Source organism: Talpa occidentalis, unplaced genomic scaffold (genome assembly GCF_014898055.3).
Source record: "Talpa occidentalis isolate TD23 unplaced genomic scaffold, MPIMG_talOcc4v2.1 talOcc4.15, whole genome shotgun sequence".
Classification (NCBI taxonomy): domain Eukaryota; kingdom Metazoa; phylum Chordata; class Mammalia; order Eulipotyphla; family Talpidae; genus Talpa; species Talpa occidentalis.
In genome coordinates, this window is record NW_023601543.1 from 23,301,998 (window position 1) to 23,316,752 (window position 14,755).

The 14,755-nt window shown below is 49.2% G+C and overlaps 1 long non-coding RNA gene across 1 annotated transcript in view; it reads right to left on the reverse strand.

The window, feature by feature from the left end:
* The window catches only part of LOC119245948 (uncharacterized), a 116,229-nt gene that overhangs the window by 92,461 nt on the left and 9,013 nt on the right, over positions 1-14,755 (reverse strand). The window lies entirely within an intron of this gene.

A 14,755-nucleotide genomic window follows, 5' to 3' on the forward strand; every position in this document is an offset into this window, starting at 1 on the left:
AAACTGGCCAGGATCTTACTCTCAACAGCATCCAGCCTCGTGTAGCCTGATCCATGACTCCCGTGTCTTTATCAGTGTGGTGTTGCACGACGCAACACTAATCCATTATATGACCAGAAGGCAATGGCTGCTCCTCAAGTGGACTGAATGCTTCCTTAGCTACCTCTGTAGCACTCCTGGTTTTCAGAAACGCCCAGCACGCTACCAGACAGAGTAACTTGCAGGCAGGAGACCATGGTCACCGGCCCAGTATATATCACACAGTGAGTTCTACCTGATTAGGAGGCGTCAGGCAAGTAGACAAAGGTGGTGGTGACAACAGGCACCTGCAGAGGTATGAAGAGTGAGGTAAACTTCCATGTCAGGCCCATGGACAGGTCCAGACGACCTGGCTGTTCATCCACGGGGCTACTGAGGTTTATGAAGGTTGTGGCAACACGCATCAGTTAGAAAGGCAGTGAGGATTCATAATGATGTGATTCCAGATGTCCAGGGATCATGTGACACATTATGTTCATTCGAAGATAAGAGCATGCTGTTTGGGGCCAGGAGTACGGGCTAACAGAGTTGAGCAATAACAACAGGGAAATTGGCTATCCTCTCAGGGGCAGGGCAATTTCTAGCCACTGACGTAAGATGATGTTGATACAACATGGAGTCACACTGGTTTTCTACAGGCCTGCATTAGTAGAACTGGACCCTGTGCGCACCATGCTGTCTGTTTTTGGGAACATTTGGTAGGACCCAATCTGATTGGACCTGACCCCTTGGGTGCATGTTGGTGGATCTTCCAGCAAGTGAGTAGAGAAGTAGGACAAGGATGTTATTCACTAGGTGTGGTATTACTGAAGAGTTCCAAAGGACCAGAAGGACCCTCCAAGTGATGATGGGTGGGAGGAATCCTTACAAGCATAAGCACATCTAGCCAAGTTTTGTTCTTGGACGGCCTGTCATTGAGAGTGTTCAGGAGGCTGACCTTGTGTCAGGCAGCAAACTTTGGGTATATGTGAGGCACCTGATGGCCAATAGACATAACCCTCTCATGCATGTGTTTGGTATTGGCTGGGCTGCACCATGCCCAGGAATGTCTTCTCGGCTCTAGAATCACCCAGGCTCAACCTGTCCTTGCTCCAAGGAGAAGGGGAAGGCGGCCAAATAACCAGTTTCAGGCCAGAGCTCCCTTCAGAAGCTGCCCCTACTCAAGCCCAGAAATGGCGGCCACCAGAGTGCAAGCCTTGGCTTCCTGTGCCAGAATGTGGGCCTTGTACATGGTTCTGTCTCTGGAATTTGCAGGGCCTGACCCAGTCTTGGCTATGCTTTCCCTGCGCCTGGTGGAACGCGAGAAGTGGGCTGAGGAGGGTGGCAGAAGGAAGATTTTTTTTTTCTCTCTCCCCGATTCTGTTTCACCGCCATATTGCTTCCCCACCAGAAACAACGTAGGGCTCATGAGACCAAGAAACGCATTCCGCTTGATGGCAGTATTGCACCAGAAATGCCAAACTATCTACCGCCACTTTCTCTCCCTCCACCCTTTGCTGAGGAAAAAAACTGGCAACCCAGCCCAATCTGTCTCATATATGGCTGCTCAGATTCTTTACCAATTTGGGGTATTATTCCCACTTCTGGGGCTCCAGGAAATAGATTCTATCTGCCTAGTGCTAGACTTATTGGCTGCTAGACTTAAGTGGCCTACTCAGCCAACATTATGGTTACCTGCATTTCAGCATTCCTATACAAAGTCAGAGTTGTCCAGTCACAGTCATATGAGACAAATCTTGCAAGGTGCCTGCCTTTCATATCAATCAAGATCACAAAGCTTGATCAATCTGGAGAGGGCATGCATCAAGTCTTATGAGGGGAGTGCCGGGGGGGGAGGGGGAGGTTTTGAGGATGGATGCATAAACTTATTCCTGGCTCATACATCATGAGGTATGGCCAGGAACACGGGGGGGGGGGGGGGAGGCGAGTACCAATGTATGACAAGGGACCCCAGAAGCTCATCAGTGGAATGCCTTGTTGATAAGATTAGGACCTTGGCCGGGGGTCTGGGGTCTAGTTCGATTCCAACACTTGGTCATCAAGCTCATAACATGGTCAGCAGACTCATGTCCCCAAGCCCTAGATGACATTCCTGAGTTTCACCCATCCTTTTCTCCTTGTCCTCCTAATGCACGTAGCTGATGCTCTATGATTATTCTATCCATAAAAATGGCCAGGATCTTGCCTCAACAGCATCCAGCCTCATGCAGCCTGCTCCCTGACTCCCGTGTCTTTATCAGTGTGGTGTTGCATGACGCAACACTAATCCATTATATGACCACAAGGCAATGGCTGCTCCTCAAGTGGACTGAATGCTTCCTCAGCTACCTCTGTGCTGCACCTCCCCCTGCAGTGATCTTTAGGGCTAATGGCTTTCGCCAAGGTCCCTAGGTCAGGCTGGACAAAAAACCAGCACACAGGGGAGTATAGCAAAGTTCCCTAAAGACATAGATAAGACAAACACTTATCAAAAAATAAGGACCACCAAAAACCACTACAAAAATACTACTACAAAAAACCTTATATCATCTTTCTAAAACTACAAACTTTATTCCCTTATTGTCTTTCTAAACTTCCTTCTTTCTTCTTTAAAGGTCATTGGTTGTTAATTAAAAAATCATATAAAATCCTTAAACAAGACTGACTCAAATAAAACATTACTAAATCCTATAATAATTAAAATATAGTTTAGGTAAAAAAAATAGTTAATAAAACAAAAAATACAATTATATAGTTTGAAAACAAAACTAATGGTCTATCTACTTAAAAATGAGGCTAGGGCCTCCCCGGTGGCGCAGCGGTTGAGCGCTGGGCTGCGAAGCTGCGCGCAGCTTCTGTGATGCCGGTTCGATCCCCGGCTGCTCCCCGGCCACCGGAGGAGGGTCCCACATGGTGCGCAGACCTCTCCTGCCACCCGCTGCTCCCCTCAGCAGTGTACTTCGGTCCTTCTGCCTGCTCTGATCCCCGCTCTGGATCTGGTGAATTCTCTCACCCTCCCACGCTTCTGACTGTACCCAGTGCATGTATAAACAAAACAAACAAACAAATAAATAAAAACATGCCTCCAAAAAAAAAAAAAAAAAAAAAAAATGAGGCTAGGTCCAAATATAAATCACTGCCCTGTCAGTGATAAACTAAACCCATAAACAAATTTCTTTGATATTCATTGTTCCTATACTTTTAAAAAACATATATATACTAGTCACAAACTCAAAAAAAATTACTCTCAGATTTACACTCTCTTGAAATGTGTCTGTTTGTCATTTCTTTCAAGGAATCCCTGACCACCTTACACGGTCTCTCAACCCTGAGACGACCTCATCGTCTACTGCTGTGCTGGTCAGCGACACCTCTGTAGCACTCCTGGTTTTCAGGAAGGCCCAGCATGCTACCAGACAGTAACTTGCAGGAAGGAGACCATGGTCGTTGGCCTAGCATATCTCATAGTCAGTGAGAGTCCAGCCTGATCAGGAGGCCTCAGGAAACCAGGCAAAGGTGGTGGCCACAACAGGCACCTGCAGAGGCATCAAGAGTGAGGTAAACTTCCATGCCAGGGCCATAGACAGGTCCAGACGACCTGGCTGTTCATCCACAGAGCAACTGAGGTTCATGAAGGTTGTGGGAACACACATCAGTTAGGAAGGCAGTGAGGATTCATAATGATGTCATACCAGATGTCCAGGGATCATGTGACACATATGTTCATTCTAAGATAAGAGCATGCTCTTTGGGGACAGGAGTATGGGCTAATAAAAATGAGCAATAACAATGGGAAAATTGGCTATCCTCTCAGGGGCAGGGCAATTTCTAGCCACTAACGTAAGATGATGGTGATACAAGATGGAGTCACAATGGTTTTCTACAGGCCTGCATTAGTAGAACTGGACCCTGTGCGCACCATGCAGTCTATTTATGGAAACATTTGGTAGGACCCAAGCTGATTGGACCTGGCCCCTTGGTTGCATGTTGGTGGATCTTCCCCCAAGTGAGTAGAAAAGTGGGACAAGGATGTTATTCACTAGGTGTGGTATTAATGAAGAGTTCCAAGGGAACAGAAAGGACCATCCAGAAGTGATGATGAGTGGGAGGAATCCTTACAAGCATAAGCACATCTAGCTAGGTTTTTCTCACGGACACCACTCCGTTGAGAGTGTTCAGGAGACTGACCTTGTGCCAGGCAGCAAAAATGCTTTTGGGTATCAAGTGAGGCACCTGATGGCCAATAGCCATAACCCTCTCATGCCTGTGTTTGGTATTAGCTGGGCTGCACCATGCCCAGGAATGTCTTCTAGAGCACTAGAATCACCCTACCTCAACCTGTCCTTGCTCCAAGGAGAAGGGGAAGGTGGCCAAAAAACCAGTTTCCGGCCAGAGCTCCCTCTCAGAGGCTGCCCCTACTCAAGCCCAGAAATGGCGGCCACCAGCGTTCCAAGCCTTGGCTTCCTGTGCCAGAGTGTGGGTCTTGTGGTTGGTTCTGTCTCTGAATTTGCAGGGCCTGACCCAGTCTTGGCTATGCTTTTTCCTACGCCTGGTGGAACTCGAGATGTGGGCTGAGGATGGTGGCAGAAGGAAGATCATTTTGTCCTACTCCCCATTCTGCTTTCACCGCCATATTGCTTCCCCACAAGAAACAAGGTAGTGCTCATGAGAGCTAGAAACGCTTTCCGCTTGATGGCAGTATTGCACCAGAAACGCCAAACTACCCTAATGCAATTGTCTCTCCCTCCACCCTTTGCTGAGGGAAAAAATGGCAACCCAGTCCAACCTGTCTCAAATATGGCTGCTCCAGATCTTTACCAATTTGGGGGATTATTCCCACTTCTAGGGCTCCAGGAAACAGATTCTAATCCATTACATGACCACAAGGCAATGGCTGTTCCTCAAGTGGACTGTTCCCTTAGCTACCTCTGTAGCACTCCTGGTTTTCAGGAAGGCCCAGTATGCTACCAGACAGTAACTTGCAGGAAGGAGACCATGGTCATCGGCCTAGCATATCTCTTAGTCAATCAGAGTCCAGCCTGATCAGGAGGCTTCAGGCAAGGAGACAAAGGTGGTGGCAACAACAGGCACCTGCAGTGGCATCAAGCGTGAGGTAAACTTCCATGTCAGGGCCATGGACAGGTCCTGATGACCTGGCTGTTCATCCACGGGGCTACTGAGGTTCATGTAGATTGTGGCAACACGCATCAGTTAGGAAGGCAGTGAGGATTCATAATGATGTCATACCAGATGTCCAGGGATCATGTGACACATATGTTCATTCTAAGATAAGAGCATGCTGTTTGGGGCCAGGAGTACGGGCTAACAGAGTTGAGCAATAACAACGGGGAAATTGGCTATCCCCTCAGGGGCAGGGCAATTTCTAGCCACTGACGTAAGATGATGTTGACACAAGATGGAGTCACACTGGTTTTCTACAGGCCTGCATTAGTAGAACTGGACCCTGTGCGCACCATGCTGTCTATTTATGGGAACATTTGGTAGGACCCAACCCGATGGACCTGACTCCTTGGGTGCATGTTGTTGGATCTTCCCCCAAGTGAGTAGAGAAGTGGGACAAGGATGTTATTCACTAGGTGTGGTATTACTGAAGAGTTCGAAAGGACCAGACGGACCCTCCAGAAGTGATGATGGGTGGGAGGAATCCTTACCAGCATAAGCACATCTAGCCAGGTTTTGCTCTCAGATGGCCTTCCATGGAGAGTGTTCAGGAGGCTGACCTTGTGCCAGGCAGCAACTTTTTGGGTATCAAGTGAGGCCCCTGACTCTAAAACACTCTCATGCCTGTGTTTGGTATTTTCTGGGCTGCAGCATGCCCAGGAATGTCATCTAGGGCACTAGAATCACCCTAGTTCAACCTGTCCTTGCTCCAAGAAGGAGATGGCGGCCAAATAACCAGTTCCCGGCCAGAGCTCACTCTTGAAGGCTGCCCCTAGTCAAGCCCAGAAATGGCGGCCACCAGAGTCCAAGCCTTCACTTCCTGTGCCAGACAAGCAAAGCACCAAAACTGTGGGCCTTGTACATGGTTCTGTCTCGGCAGTTACAGGCCCTGACCCAGTCTTGGCTATGCTTTCCCTACGCCTGGTGGAACTGGAGTTGTGGGCTGAGTAGGGTGGCAGAAGGAAGATTTTTTTGTCTTGCTCCCGATTCTGCTTTCACGGCCATATTGCTTCCCCACCAGAAACAACACAGGGCTTATGAGAGCTAGAAACGCATTCCGCTTGATGGCAGCATTGCACCTGAAACGCCAAACTACCCTAACGCAACTGTCTCTCCCTCCACCCTTTGCTGAGGAAAAAAATGGCAACCCAGTCCTACCTGTCTCAAATATGGCTGCTCCAGATCTTTACCAATTTGGGGGATTATTCCCACTTCTAGGACTCCAGGAAACAGATTCTAATCCATTGCATGACTACACGGCAATGGCTGCTCCTCAAGTGGACTGAATGCTTCCTCAGCTACCTCTGTAGCACTCCTGGTTTTCAGGAAGGCCCAGCATGCTACCAGACAGTAACTTGCAGGCAGGAGACCATGGTCACCTGCCTAGCATATCTCTTAGTCAATCAGAGTCCAGCTTGATTAGGAGGCCTCAGGCAACCTGACAAAGGTAGCGGGGACAATAGGCACCTGCAGAGGCATTCAGAGTGAGGTAAACTTCCATATCAGGGCCATGGACAGGTTCAGAGGACCTGACTGTTCATCCATGGGGTTACTGAGTTTCATGAAGGTTGTGGTCAACAGGCTCAAAATTAGGAAAGCAGTAAAGTGCCTTAGATGATACCCAAAATTCTCTTTGGCCCCTGGCACAAGGTTAGTTTCCTGAACACTCTCAAAGGAAGGCTGTCTGTGAGAAAAGTTTAGCCAGATCTCCTTATGCTTGTATGGATTCCTCCCAGCCATCATCACTTCTCAAGGGTCCTTTCTGGTCCCTTGGAACTCTTCACTAATTCCACACCTAGTGAATAACATCCTCGTCGCACTTCTCTACTCGCCTGTACAAGGGTCACTTCAAAGGTATTGTAGACACTCTTGCCTCCCTGCACTTCCAAACAGCCTTAGAAAGGGGTCTCCTTCCCATGCCCCACTGAAATCTACAGTTCTCCGTTCTCCCAGCTTTGCCTCATCCTCATCTATTCAGTACTGATGACAAACCAGGAACCTAAGTACCCTGGGGGGAAAAACAGGAACAATGAAAGACCCAGAAGGATGAGCCTCATGGGGCAGGGCTATCTGAAAGGCAATTGCAGGGATAATCCAAGATGTGGACATGACAAAGGACACACAAGTACACAGAATTTAAAGTGCACAGTCCCTGAGTCTCATAGCCCAGTTTTCTTGTAAGGGACGTCAGCTGGTGCTTCAAGCAGGGCAGCCTATGGTTCGGAAGGCATCCCTGTGTGAGTACTGCTGCAGGTGAACCCCAAAGGAAACCCAGAGATCACTAGGTTCTCAGTGTTGGGGTGGGGCCTAACAGGATCGGGAGGTGAACACCAAGCACTGAGACTAAGCAAAGAGGAAATGGGCATACAAACCCTGTCCCCCAAAAGCAGATCACCAGGCCAGCACAGACCAACGATTCATGTCCTGTCTCTGCATTGCACCGATGGCCTCCTCTGTCAGTGGTGGGCTGTCTGGGTTCCTCTGCAACCGCAACTGAGAGAGGCATCCAGGGTCTCAAACTTACCTAGACTAAACCTACTCTTACTCCCAGGGGAAGGAACAGACTGCCAAATGCCCTCAGAGTCTGGCCAGGATGCCTTCAGAGGTTTCAATGGATCCACATCAGACAAAGCGACCACCAGGTTTGTGAGCTGGGGCTTCCTGTACCCACTGTGTTGGCAACTGGGTTGTATATCTTGCCCCAGTGCCTGTTTCTAGAACTTCCAGTGTCAGAAAGTGCGGTGGTCCATGCTCTACCTGCACCCTGCAGAGCTCTGGACTTTAGTCTGGTAGGGTGCTGGAATGGAAGGAGTGTTTGTACTTAGTACTACATAGGAATCTGCCTTTGCTGCCTCCCACATTGCTCCCCTCCAGGAAGGGATAACGCAGGGCTCACAGGATCCGACTTGAGGGCAATATCGCACCAGAAATGCCAGCATGTCTAGCTCCAAGCCCTTTCCCACCACCCTTGGCAGAGGGAAAAAAAACCACTAAACAGTATCCTGGTTCAAACATGGCTGCTCACCATTTCAGCCAGTTTGGGGGAGCAATCACACTTCTAGGGCTCCAGGGTGCAGAACCTCATCACAACTGGGACCTCTTAGCCTGACCTCATGACCAGAAGGCAGTGACTATTCCTCATGGCCACTCCCCGTGGACCTGAAATTTTCCGTTTTTATATCTTTACCATTCAGGGTTTGCAGGAGAGCTCAGGAGACACACTTCTGGGGCACATACAGAGCCCAAACCACCCCTCCCCGCTAGCTAAGCACCACAGGGCACATTCACATGGAGTGGCCAGCTAACTGAAATGGTGGCAGCTGCCCAATGGCACAGGCAGAAGAGCCATGGGTGAGATGGAACTCTGAGAAGAGATTAGGCAAGCCCCAAGTACAGGCCTCAAGCACCTGGCTCTTCACACATTGGGCTCCAGTATACAGGCATGGGTGGTGGTAGACAAGGTTAGTTGGTTGGTCTGGTCATCAGCTGTCACCCCAGAAATGCAAAGGCATCAACAGAACTGGCCCGATCAATTACTTAACACCCGTTGGAATTAAAAGCTGGGCGAAGAAACCCCTAGGCCAGGCCCAGGCCCAAGCCCCTTTCACTATGCCCAGTTCTGCAGGACACTGGCACAGAATTCAACCTACTGATCACTGAGGTAACGTGCACAGAGTTTTTAGACACACCTTCACGCACCTACTTATTCTGGTTCCACAGTCAAGGCCTCACTTTTCTAGAATAGTGAAAAATTCAAGAATAAGATACCATAACCCACAGACCTTGGGACGTTGTCTTCTCGAGACTTGCCGAAACACCAGCATCACTCCTTTTTGCAAGGATGAAATGCACTGATTTGGAAAAGAAGAAGGAAGAGAACCAAGAGTGCTCACTCACCCACAACATCAGCTCCTAGGGATGTCAAGCATCCTGGCTGGCTTGCCTCTCATTCCTTTCTTTTCCTTTCCTCCCATTGTCTTCTCTGCAATGAGAAACCAACATCCTTCACTCGGTGTGGGAAGTACACAGTGCTGGTTAGCAAAGGCTACTTCCCCACCCAGGCACCCTAAGTGTTTGAGGTTACTGTTCATTCTGGTTGTCAATCTGGTTTTTGGAACAACCCACATTTCCGAGTAACATACATGTGAAAAGCAAGTCCACTCGTTTCAGAGATGACGCAGTTGTCAGAGAAAGCTCCTAGAGAACCATCTCGAGTAAAACCTGAAGACACCTTCCCCACAGTCTCTCTTTTCAAGAAACCACAGTCTTTACTGATACTGACAGCGGCTTCCTCTTTGTTTCTTTACTCGTATGACAGGGTTGAGACATGCTTAGCTATACCGGCAGGGCCGTGTGCACCAACACAAATGGAGTGAAAATAAGCTCCTGTGACTCATGGTTAACCCGCCCAAAGCTGGCTTCTCCCAGGTGGCACACAGACTCGGGGTATGGGCTTTTGGGTGGTATGGGCATTTGTTCTGGATATTGCTCACTTATGATTTGCTCAACCGCTTTCCGTGGTTGAAAACGAGGCTAGAAAAATGTACCCTGGTCATGCACGCCTACATTTCAGTAAATACAACTCTGTATACTCCCTTAAATCCAGATCTGTCAGAGAGCTGAAAGAAACCCAGTGTCCAAAGACAAGGGACGTATCACATAGCCTAAGTTCTGGCTCTAGGAAGAGTGAAGAGCATCCTACCCCTGCTGGATGTCAGAACAGAAACAGAGACACCCATGCAGGACCAGACTTTTACCTGCACAGGTGCGCCAAGGCCAAAGGACCTACAGGCTGTGAGAGGTGCAAAATGCAAAGGTGTGTCTATGGCCTTGAACATTACAGACTCGAGGGCAGAAGAAAGACAGAAGGCCCCGGTGTTTGCTCTTTTGTGCACTCAACCTGGGGGGCATACACCAAGAAAAAAAAACCCATGTGGTTCCCTCTGCAAGGAGGATATTGAAAGGCAGAGAACAACTTGGGATGTGTCATCTTATAATAGTAAGGACTTTGGTTTTTATGCCAGGAAATTTTTATACACAGTGGCAGCTCTAAGCAGTTAGAGAGAAAATACAGAAGACAAGTTCTTATATTAAAAATTTTTGTGAAATATAAACGAAGTATACACATTTACAGACATAACACACCACACACTGGTGTGCTTTGGTATGTTAGTATGAATGAATGTACAAATGGGGAATTAAGTTACACTCTCATGTAGAACTTCCTAGAAAGGACTGTTAAACTGACAGCCCTGTCTGAGGTCATTTGTTCACATGGGTGGACATCTGGGACCTCATCTGTCCCCTGGACACCACCCTCTTAGCCAACCTGAGGAACTCAATAGCTGAGTAATAGGTTGGGACCCACTAAGGTGAGCCAGGGCAATCCACCTCCCTGTTTCTCATCTGACCCAGTCCCTGACAGCCCCTCCTCCTGCCAGAATGTCATACTCCCTCTTTGGCTAAGGAGAGGTACACAGAAAAGAGACAACAAAGCAAGAAGAGGGGAAATGCAGGCACTCCTGCCAACTCTAGCTATGAACCAAGGTCCTCAGAAAGCTAAGATTCTGCCACAGAAAACCACTCTGGATATTGAACAAGTGTTCACAGCAAACAGCAATCTGGGCCCAAGACGCGTGGGCTTCAAACTCTTACAGAAAAGAGAAGATAGGTGTGCACATGCATTTAAGGCTGTTGATGTCTTCACCTGTGCATTCCCAGTCCTAACAGGAACTCCAAAAGGAACAGACATAAGTCCCCAGACACAGACACAATCCAATTTGAAGGGCTTAAATACCTTTCAGGCCTTGTTGGGTATTTTTCAGGCAACAAAGCAGAGAGAAAGACCACACTGGAGAGGGTAGTTGACATCTTGGAGCAAATGTGCCACTAAGTAGAAGGTTTTTGACCTTAGTCTCCAGCCCCTGTCAATGGATCCAGGGCGAAAGCCTGCGACAGGAGGCTGAGTTTGGGATACTCAGGATTCTGGATTCCAGGCACTGACCTGGTCACTAGTGGCTCTAGCATCACTGTGGCACAACCTACATACCAGAGAGAGCTTGGATTGCTCAGTAAGAAAGCCTAGCACAGGCCTTTGGGTTTCCTAGACCTTGGACGCAAGACCTCAGCAGCCACCATGTTAAGGAAAAGCTTCAGTTCTTGCTCCAGGGCTACTGGTCGGTGGATTCTTGCCCTGGGGGCAAAAGCAGGGTCAGGGACATGACTTTATAGAGAATGGGGAATTTCCTGATGATTTGTTACCAGACCCAGACGAGAGGAATAGGAATGCATTGCAGGTTAGAGTTAGGCTGTGTTTTGTTAACTTTTCATTCAGCCAAGTGTCTGGGTCCTAGGCTCCACGGTGTTCATTATGGTCTTCTTGCTGCTTGACAGTTGGTATCTGTACCCACAGTGACTGGAACCAACGGAAGGGGATCAATATGTCAAGACAGACATCATCCTCAAGTCACTGCACTGAGGTCTGTTTTCCCCAGTATCCACTGAGGACATTCCAGTCTGTGATACCCTATACCCTGGTCTCCTTCCCAGCAGAGGAACCAGGTCCCATTCTTTGGAGTGACTGATTAGATTTCTCACATGGGATCCCTGTTCTGTGGATAGTCCCATCTATCCTAGCCATATGGGGACAGAGCTCACCTTTAGGTGTGTGAGAATCACACCATGCAGGTAAGGATTTTCACCCTGCACTTAACAAAGGGAGGCCCTGTGAGTCTGCACACCCCTAAAATCTTTGACCGGATTTGGGGCAACTCACAAGTAGGTTAGGGAGAAGTGCAACACTCCTCTAGGAGGGGTGAAAAAAAAAGAAAAAAAAAAGCAAGGGGCTTGGAGGGGTGGTTGAGCCTTAAGACTTACTCCTAGTGGGCCTCCCTGGTGGCGCAGCGGTTGAGCGCTGGGTGGCGAAGCTGCCTGCGGCGCCGGTTCGAACCCAGCTGCTCCCCAGCCACAGGAGGAGGGTCCCACATGGCGCGCAGACCTCTCCTGCCGCCCGCTGCTCCCCTCAGCAGTGTACTTCGGTCCTTCTGCCTGCTCTGCTCCCCGCTCTGGCTCTGGTGAATTCTCTCACCCTCCCGCACTTCTGACTGTACCCAGTGCTTGTATAAACAAACAAACAAATAAATAAACATGCCTCTATTTAAAAAAAAAAAAATTAAAAAAAAAAAAAAGACTTACTCCTAGACACAACCTCCCGCACCTGCACCTTCAGTTGATGCCCTAGGCATGGAAGACCTAGGTAAAATCCACAAGTCACCCCACAGTGGGCTACTGGGACAGCGGGGGGTTGCCACAGAAAGTCTGTGTCTTCAAGAGTGTGAGCCCTTTCATGGCGTTGGCTGGTCCATCAAAGACTAGCTCTGAAACTAACATGATGTTGGTCAGTGGAAGAAAGGCTATTCCTTCTCGATGTCCTGAGGATCCTCAGAGCTTGGCGATGGTGATCCAGAAAGGTATGTCTGCCACGAGACGAGCCTTGGGAACTAGTCTGTTTGGAATTGCTTAGTGCCAGGAGAACTAAGGATAGGTCTTCACCCGAGCTGGTGATGAAATACCTTCAGATGCCTCTACCTCTTCAGGCAAGACTTCACAAAAGGAGGCGGGGTGGGCGAGAGGTTGATGTTTGGGGGCGGAACCATCTCAGTGACGGTGAGCATTATTTCCTGTACTCTGATGGAGCAAATCCAGCATCAAACACCACTGCCCTGCTCACCGGTCCTGCACCCCTCACCAGCAGCAATGGCCTCAAACCCAGACCCTGGGAAGCAGGCTTTACAGTTATCTCTGCAGCTGGGCAGACAATTCGGTCCTGATTCTGCCACCAAAGGTCCCAGTTCCCCATCTTCCCCCATGGCCCCAATGGTCTTAGGCTTCACCACACCCAAGAGAAGCTTCCAGTGCCCTGGACCCACCCAGGGCAAACCTTCTCTTGCTCCCAAGGGAGGGGCAGGCAGACAAATGCCCACAGGCCCTGGCCAGGACTACTTCAGAGGCTTCAACTAGTCCAGCGTAAACATGGCGGCCACCAGGATTCGAGCTTCGACTTCCTTCCTTCAACCTAGGCTGTGTGCCTTGTTCTACAGCTGCTTGGCAGATGGTGCAGTCTCTAGTGCTTCCAGGGTCCAACCCAGCCTAAGCCAGGCTTTCTTATGCACTTGGGAGCTATGGAGCTTGGCGGGGTAGAGGATAGTGTAAGGAGAACCAGACTTTTGCCCTGCCTGGAGTTCTTTTCCCATAGTACCTCAGCAAAAGGAAAGTGTGGGGCTCACGGGATCAGCAAACAATATCCGCTTGATGGCAGTGTTGCACCAGAAATGCCAGCCTACTTCTCCCTCCGCCCTTTGTCATGGAAAAAAGTGCCAAATGAAGTTCAAACTGACTCAAACACAGCAGTTCTCCATCTTGGCCTGTTTGGAGGAGCAGTCTCACCTGTAGGGTTCTAGGGATCAGAGATACTCATCCCTTTTGGGTTGTCTAGACCTGCTTTCTTTCCTTTTTTTTTTTTTTTAAAAAAAAAGATTTATTTATTTATGGGACCTTCCCTGGTGGTGCTGCAGTGTGAGTTGAATCCCCACCAGCAAGCAAGGGTCCCACATGGTGCAGCAGACCTCTCCTGTAGCGGCCGCGCCCCTCAGCAGTGTATTTTCGTCAGTCTGCCTGTTCTGTTTCGTCAGACACCTGCTCTGTCTCTGGTGAATCCTCTCACCCTCCCACGAATCTGGCCTGTACCCTGGTTCTTGTATAAATAAATAATCTTTTTAAAAAAATATTTATTTATTTATGCATAGAAGAGCTGGGTTACAGACCAGAGATGCAGGGGTGGGGGTGGTGGTGGTGGTGGTGTGAGAGGATTCACCAGAGACAGAGTAGGGAACAGAACAGGCAGATTGACTGAAGTACACTGTTGAGGGGAGCAGCTGGCGAGTCAGGAGAGGTCTGCTGCGCCATGTCGGTTGCTCCCTGGCCTTCCGGGGATCGAACTTGTGCTGCAGAGGCTGCGGATTACTTCATAGTGCAGTGCTTAACCCCTTGAACCACCAGGGAGGCCCCCTAAACCTGCTTTCATGACCAAAACATAACTCCTGCTTCTCCCGGCCCCTAGCAATAGACATGAACCTCTCTATAGCTCTATCTTTAGTACTGCAGGTCTGTGGTACTCAGGAGACACACTGTGTGGGCACAGAGCCCTAGCGATGCCTAACCAGTGGCTGGCAGGGCACAGTCTCACTGGTGCATTTTTAGGAATCACTGAGAGTATAGCCTGACTGGAAGGCCTCAAGCAACTGGACACAAAGGGTGGTGGCACACAGACTCAAGCAAAGGGTTCAAGGGTTGGGTGAACTGGGACAGGTGAGGCAAGAGTTGGGCCAGGCCTGGAGCATCTGGTTATCTTGCCTTGGGCTCCAGTGGTCCAAAATGGATGGTGGCAGACACAGATTGGTAAGCTGGGTCCCCAGCTACTAGCCCAAAGATGCCAAACCATCAACTGGCCTGGTCCAAGCTCAATTACTTAACATCTCCCATTGGAATTAACACCAGA